This window comes from Notamacropus eugenii, chromosome 2 (assembly GCF_028372415.1).
Source record: "Notamacropus eugenii isolate mMacEug1 chromosome 2, mMacEug1.pri_v2, whole genome shotgun sequence".
Classification (NCBI taxonomy): Eukaryota; Metazoa; Chordata; class Mammalia; order Diprotodontia; family Macropodidae; genus Notamacropus; species Notamacropus eugenii.
Genome location: NC_092873.1, coordinates 3,124,441 through 3,132,832, shown reverse-complemented (window position 1 = coordinate 3,132,832; position 8,392 = coordinate 3,124,441).

Sequence of the window (8,392 nt, the reverse complement as noted above, 5' to 3'; positions counted from 1 at the left end):
GTCATTAAAATAGGCAAATTTACCTCAACCTCATATTTAAAAGCTCTCCCCTTAGAGTGCTGCCCCTTAAGAAGCCCCCCTCCTTGATAACCTCTCTTGCCTACTCAGGTTGAAGGTTCTGTTACTTTTTATTTATCCATTCATTCATTCGTTCTTTTGTATATTCACTTATTTATTCATTCAGCTACTTTATTGGCTAGCATTTATAATAGCACTTTGAGGTTTGCAAAGCGATTTACACGTGATATCTCATTTGATCATGTCAACATCCCTATGAAGTTGCTCCTATTATCCCCATTTCACATATAAGGAACCAAAGAAAGGAGAAGTTGTGACTCCTTCCCTTATGACCTTGGGCAAGGGTCTCAGATACCTCTTCTGCAAAAGTTGGAGTGGATGAGATGGGCTCTAACTGCCCTTTCGGCTAGAATTGGACAGTCTTCATGGAACAGGCTGGCCCCATCCCCTGAATACCAGGTCCGCGGTTAGAATGGCCAGGGCTCTTGGCCCTCCCTTCCTCAGAGCCAGCACTCAAGCTCTCTCTCTCTCTCTCTCTCTCTCTCACTCTCTCTCTCTCACTCTCTCTCTCTCTCTCTCTCTCTCTCTCTCACACACACACACACACACACACACACACACATACACACACACACACTCACACACACACTCACACGCTTTTCAATTGCACGTGGCACAGTGTAATCTACGCTTAGGGAAGATACTGAGGCCGAGCTGATCAAGTGATGGAGAGTAGGGGCATGGATGGGCATGAGAAAGTCTAAGATCACGTGGCAGATTTTTCCCTCTAGAGGCGGGGCCCTAGGGTGTGTGTGTGTGTGTGTGTGTGTGTGTGTGTGTGTGTGTGTGTGTGTGTGTGTGTGTGTTTGCTCGCGCGCGTGTCTCGGGGGAAGGGGTGGTCCTGGGAGCTGCCACCTCCCTTCTCAGTCAGAGGAAGAATGGGACTTTGAGCATATCTTAGGGTTGTGCGCTTGGAGGCAGGAGACAACCCTCTCTTGGGATCTTTTGGTACCTCCTGGCAGCTCCAGTCTTTAGGAGGGACTATGGACAGCGCCCTGGAAGCCGCGCGCCCTACTCTGGGACTCTGCGCCCTGCAGTCGGCGCTGCGGAGCTCTGGAGGTGTGCACTCCCCAGCTTTTCCGCAACTCTCGGGACCCACTGCCGGAGCCCACCTCCGCACAGTCCTTGCCTGAGAGAATGGTCGGTCTTCCCCTGTCCTCACTTCTCAGCCCGAGAGAAGGAAAGAGGGTCTAGGCCCTTCCCTCTTCATCAGCCCTAGGGGCGGAAGGGAATTTAGAGAGGTAGCCCGTCAGTGAAAGGAGGCAACCCTCTCGTGGGGGTCTCCCTCCCCACCCTCAAGTCTTTCGGAGTTTGGGGAGGGGGCTGAGCAGGGGCGAGATGAAGCGAGAGCCGTGTTTGTCGCTGCGGAAAGGAACAGATGGCTGGGAAAGGGAAAACTGTGTGTGGGGAGGGGGAGGGAGTGCGGGGGCCGGAAAATGAGGAACGCGGAATTTCGACGCCCAGAGTCTCCCAGGAGAAGCCCCTTCCCCCATCTCCACCCTCTCTGAAAACATGAGTGGGTCGGGCCGGCTAGCATCCACCTAGGAAGCGTGGCTAAGCGCCGCCCCCGCTCCTGTCCCAACCTTTTGCGATCCCCCTACCCTACTGACGCTCTAACTCCTTGAGCATCAAACCTTATCTGCCTAAAGGTTTCGCAGTCATATGTCCTAGCTAAGAAATTTAGCTCCGTGTGACTTTGGGCAAGTCATTTCCCTTCCTCTGTGCCTCAATTTCCTCCTGTAAACTGTCGGGGTTGGACTAAATAATTTTCGAGTTCCTTTCTGGCTCTAAACCCTATGATCCTGTTGCCCTCGAGACGGGCACCAGGTCAGCGAAGCCAGCAGTGAGTTCAAAGGCCCAGGACCCGAAGGGTTAATGGGACCTGCCTGGGAGGTGGGGGCTGCGGGTGGGAAGCTGGCTTACTGAAGCTGGGAACCAGCTCAGGGATCGCAAATAGCAAAAGAAAAACGTGTTAATTGGAACTTTATGCAGATGAATTGGAGCTAAGAGCTGGGTGGGGGGGAGGCAGAGAAAAGATGGGGGGTGGGGGAGAGGTTAGATGGAAGGGAGAAGGGGCATGTGAAGGGGGCTTGAATCTCTCTGCAGGAGAAGTGAGCGTGAAAGTGGGCAGGAGTTTTCCGTCCAGGGGAGTGTGTGTGTGTGTGTGTGTGTGTGTGTGTGTGTGTGTGTGTGTGTGTGTGTGTGTGTGGTCTTTGAGTCTATAGACACATAGGCATGTAACTGGGGACGTGTGATACCATACATATACATAGTAAATGAGATTATGGAAAAGCTTTTTGTAAACTGTAATGTGTTATACAAATGCAAATTAACGCTCTGTGTACATAGTGTGACCATATATGATATATGTGAGAATATGTATATGGGTGTGAGGGCTGATTCCACCCTCTGAGTCTCCTTCTGGGTGTAGATGCGCTTCTTCTGCCCCAAGGCCCAATGACTGAATGGGAGACTTGCTCTTCCAGATCTGATTCAGTTGACAGCACCCCTCCCCTTCTGCACCCCTCTGACTCTCTTTCTTCTCTCGGCCACCATGTTTGCCTCCTCTCAGCCTCTTTCTCTTCTCTCCATCATTTCCCTACTTCTTTTTTCATTCTCTTGAGTCTTTATTTCATAAACTCACCCACCTCCCCTCTTTTCCCTCCAATATTAACAGTCCCTTTGTTCTTTTCAGTCCAGTCTAACTCCTTATCCCATTTGGTGTTTTTTTGGCAAAGATACTGGAGCTGTTTGCTTTTTCCTTCTCTAGCTCATTTTACAGATGAGAAAACTGAGGCCAGCAGTATTAAGTGACTTACCCAGAGTCACACAGTTAGGAAGTGTCTGAAGCCAGATTTGAACTCAGGAAGAGAAGTCTTCCTGGTTCCAGGCATAGCACTCTACCCACTCTACCCAGCTGCTTCCTAATAGTCCCTAGAAATTTGCAAATAGGAAACTTGGACCATTTTCCCCAGTTTTTTCTCTCTGATTCCCCATTGTCCCCAGAGACCATGCCACCTTTGAGAATGTGGAGACAATCAACCTACTCTTTCCCAGTTATCCATAGATTGAGTACTGGAAGGGATCCAAGAGGCCATCTAGACCAGTATCATAGTATCATAAATTTAAAGTTGAAAGGGACCAAAGAGATCATATAGTCAATTCTCTCACTTTACAGGTGAGAAAACTGAGGTCCAAAAAGGTTTAAGTCACTTGCAAAGAGTCATGCAGGTAGTAAGTATCAGAGCTGGGATTCCAATTCTGGTTCTTGCTTCTCTGCTTTTGGCACTATAGTAGCATTCTCCTTTCCTTGATTTCTTCCATCCTCTGCCTGCTGGTGACTATCTCTGTCAGTTTTTTGGTGTGTCTGTCTGTCCCTGGCTCTCTGTTCTTTGCCATCTGTCTCCAAGGGCCTTCCCTTCCTCCCTTTCTTGCTTTCTTTTTCTCTCCAAACTCCCCTCCCCTTTTCTTTCCCTCATTGCCAATTCTTAATATCTTTCCCTAGTTTCTCCCTTCTATTCCAACCTTCCTCTTCCTGAATCACAGAGCAAAAAGGGATCAGGGAATCCTGCTCTGAGTTGCCTGCTCAGCCCTGGGGGCATCTTTTGGGTGCACCTCCCCTATCTCTCCAACAGGCCAACTTTAAGCTGGGAGGTAGGCAGGATTAAGCAGGATTAGACAATACTCTAGAACTGAAAGGTAGGGGGTAGGGCAGGGAGTCTGGAAGACAGTTGCTTTAGTCAGATCCAAAGCAGGCCTCCTGAAACTCCTTAATTTTAGGTCACCAGGTAATTCTCAAGGTCCTCAAGGTCAATTCTGCTCCCTCCCCCTTTCCTTGTCCACTCCTCCTTCTCTAAAAATATACCCCCACCCCAAGTTACCCAGCATGCCCCTAGGCAGATGTCTTCTTGTCCTTAGGGGCTCTTCCCTCCCCTCCCCCATCAAAGGTCATACCTATACAAAGACATTGAGCTGGGCTCAGGTTTCTGGAACAGCTGACAGGTCTGGGTGGAAGCATGAAACATTTATGTGGAAAGATAACCCCAGCCTACCCCCAGGGCCACCACCTGTGCTCTTCCAAAACTAGTGTCACCTTTCAGAGCAGAAGTATGAGATCTTCTCCATTGATAATCTGGGAGCCCCCACCCCTTCCTGCAGTCTTTGGGTTTCTGAGTAGGGAAGAGACGTGTGTGTGTGTGTGTGTGTGTGTTGGTTTCTTATGATGTATGACCTTCAGGAACTCATTTCTGTTCTCTCAGACTTCACTTTTCCATGTCTGTAAAATGGGTATGATTTAGACTGTGAGACTGTGTCCATCTGAAAGCTTGCAGTTGAGAAGTGTTGAACATTTATCTGGTTTCTGGGAGTAAGAATCCCAGGAAAGGGACTAAAAGAAGCCCTCCTCTCTCTGTGGATGTCTAATAGTCTTATAGTTTTAAGAGCTCAACCCAGTAAGCTGGTTTATCTCTCTCAGTCCCAAGTTCTTTTGCCTCCAACAGATGCTCACCCTCAGCCTTAGAGTATCTGTGTAGGGGGCAGAGGTCTGAATTCTTTTCTTGGGGCTTCAGGGGGGAAGTTAGGGAATGCTGCTCAGATGTGTATGAGGGCACACTTTGTATAGGTTTGAAGTCCAGGGATTGTTTTTGGAGAATTGCCTCAGTTTCAGAGACCAGTTGTCAGGAAGTAAGGGGAGAGGAAGAGCCCACTAGCAGCAGGGTGGGTAGTTGGGTAGCTTAGTAGGGTTTTTGGGGGAAAAGTGAAAGTTGGTGGTATTTGTGGGATATATGGACCTATCCCAAGCATGTCCAACATAGAACAGAGGGTTCACAGTGGGAGATAAGGTTACAAAGGCAGATGTAAGTTTGGGCTTTGAGCAAACAAAAGGGAATCATTGTCATTTCTTGAGTGACAATGTAAATGTCTCTTAAAATTCTGTGACTGATGCTTCTAGAACAGGCATGGGAAACCTTTAACCTTAAGGCCACTTGTGGCCCTCTAGGTCCTCAGGTGTGGAATTTCATCAATGGACCACATTTGAGGACCTAGAGGGTCATATGTGGCCTCAAGGCCGCAGGTTCCTCATGCCTGTTCTAGAATTCTAGTCTGGTTAGGAAGAGTTGGGGAAATATACTACTATCCTTTCCCATTTAGGCAGCTTGGTGGTACACTGGATAAAGTACTGGACTTGGAGTCAAGGAGACCTGAATTCAAATGTGACTAGCTGTGTGACCCTAGGCAAATCACTTAACCTTTGCCTGCCTCAGTTTTTTCAATTGTAAAATGGAGATAATAACAGCTCCAATCTTCCAGGGCTGCTGTGAGGATCAAATGACATATTTGTAAAGTGCCTAGCACAATGCTTGGCATGAAGTAGGAACTTAATAAAAGCTTATTCCATCCTTCTTTCATTAGAAACATGGGAGATCATGGGTATGGAGTGTTGAATATACTGTCCAAAGATATAAATGAGTCTGTTTCACTTAACTGTGATTTTTTTTCCTTTTTAGAAAGAGAAATTCATGGTTGGGGGTAGGAGGAAATATAAGTATGTATCCAGAAATTATTTTGAGGTGAAAACAAAAGGCATTACATTTTTGTTTTAATGGGAAAATTTTGATCTGGTTATTAGAATTATTTGTTTTTGTGTCTCATCCCGTCCCAACTTGACTGGGGGCATTTTAGCTAAACATTAGCTATTCCCCACCCCAGCCCCCACCCCAGTGCCTAGTACACTGCTCTGAACATCCACAATGCCAAATATTTGTCAGAGAATGAATGAATGAATTAATGAATGGTGGTGAACAGGATGAAATGGAGATGGAAGAGTCTATAGGCAAGGCAAAAAGACTAGTAAAGGTCCTGGATCAGGGTGGTGGAAGCCTTGGAGCAGAGGAGGGGATTTTAGTGTGCGAAGGAGCTGGTCTTGGCACTGGAAGATCTAATGTCCAGACTCATCTCTGCTAAGTGACTGGATAACCTTGAACAGCTCAGTTGCCCTCTCTGCACCTCAGTTTCCTCAACTGTAAAGGGGGGAGCGGAGAGAAGGAGGCTGGACTAGATGAGCTCCATATTAAATGTATACTTCCATAGTGGAGGCTGTGGCTTCGAGTCTTCCACAGGGTTGGGGGTAGGGGTGAGGATATGGATGGAACTAGGAAGCTGAGAGCCTGTGTGTTCCCTTTGTAGTTTTGCATGTAGATGTGGGTGCAGTATCTCTGGGTGTGGTCTCTGCTTGGATATGAGAGCAGTTGGTAGGGGTGGGCATGCCTGTGATTTGGGGGGTGCATATCTGTTTTGTGCTTTATTGGGGGTCATACTGTGGGTCATCTCTGGAAGTGTTTCTGTGTTTGGGCACGTGCCACAGTCCATTATGGGTGTCTATGTGTCCTTCTGTGCTGGTTGTGTGGGGGTAGACTGAGGAGCCAATGCCTACAGCCTCCTTCCTGAAGCTGTCTTGCTCACTCATCATGCTCTCACGGCTGTTCTGAAATAGCATCTGGACTGAAGGCCCATGAATTTTTCACAAGGATAATTACATGGCCTGGGAAGGCTGGCTGCGATTTACCAGCACCGGCCCTCCTCTGGTCCATGGTGCAGCCGACCAACCTCATACCTACCTGTCTCCATCTTGAGCCCTCCCTCCCCCAACACCCACACTGTCCATGGTCCCAGGGTCAGGATTCATTCCCATTCACAGCCTGCCTGTCTTAAAGCGAACCGAACATCAATCTTAGCTAGCACCTGAAAAAAACCTTAGAGAAAGTCCTGGAGTGGCAGTTGGAAGATCTGGGGTCTCTGCCTTTAACTCACTGTGTGACACTGAAAATGTCATTTCCCTTACAAGGTCCCTTGTTATAAACACTTTCTTCTTTATCACTTCTAAAGACATTTCTAGCTCTGATATTTCATGTTCTAAGATCCCTTCCAGCTCTAACATTGTTGACTCTGTTTTAAAGTCATTTCTGGTCCTAATTGTGTTCCATGTTCAAAGGCTCCAGCCAGACCTGACATTCAGGTTCTACATTTGAAATCCCCTTTCCTTCTCTAACCTTCCAAATTCTACAGTTCCTTTCAGTTCCAACATTCTGATTTCTATGTTAGAAAAACTCTTCCACCTCTCACATTCTATGTTCTAAGATCCTTTCTAACCCTAACATTCTAGGTTCTATGTTGGGAGAACTCTCTCTTCTCTAATATTCTACATTCTAAGATCCTTTCAAACATTCTGGATTCTATGTTAGGAGAACTCTCCCATCTCTCATACATTGTGTTCTAAGATGCTTTCTAGTATGGGTTCTATTTTTTATGTTCAGCATAGCACTGTGTATTCCAGCAGCCCAAATGAAAGTCTAGGCCATGAGTATCAGATCTAAGAATCAGATTTGATCTGTTCCCCAACACTGAGCTCTCCAAGCTGTAATCTTCTTCCATCTCTAGGTCCCTACCTTTTCTCTACTCACTCTTCTTATCTCAACCTCAGCACCCAACCCCATCAATTTATTTCCTTAACCTCTGTTTAGCTAAGTCTAATCCAGCTACAACAACACAGTTCACATTAACCTAGGGTTACATCCCCCTAATTCTCCATCTTTTAGCTGTATCAATCAGAATATCTGACTCCTATTCCCTCCAGTCCTAAAAGTCTCCCCTCCCCCTCCTCCAGCCTTCAAATTCAAAACTTCCAGGACTGGGACTTTCCTCCATGTGAAAGTTCCATTCTCTTGTACATGAACATATAAATCACAGCTCTTGCACACCTTAGTATTGGTCTTGGTGAGCTGCTGGGGCCCAAAGACCCCATCACCCTTGTGATAAGCTCCTCTGGTTCTCAGCTGATGGGCCTATGATCCTTAACTAGTCATACTATTAACCTTTCTCTCTTAGCTATGGCCTTCCAGACCTGGTGCTGTGGTAGGAACCAAAGGCCACTCAAAACTATCTCCTGTCTCCAGACTCTCCCCTTTGCAGTCCTTCTTCCCCACTACTGCCAAATGAACAGCCCCAGTCCATAGACTCACCATGTCATCTTTGTACCCGAGAAGTTTCAATGGCTTCTTGTCTTTAGGATAAAATATGTTTTGCTGTTGGAAGTCCTCCACCACCTGACTCCAACCTAGCTTTCCACATTCCTCTTCCCTCTACCCTTGCACTCTATGTCCAAGACAAACTGACCAATTTGCTTTTCCCTATATGTGGCCTTCTATTTCTCAGTTATGTGCTTCCTAGGAGGCCATCCCCCATGCCTGGACTGTTCTCTTTCCTCACTTTGGTCTTTTGGGACCTCTTGCTCCCTTCATGGGTCAGTCTCCTACAA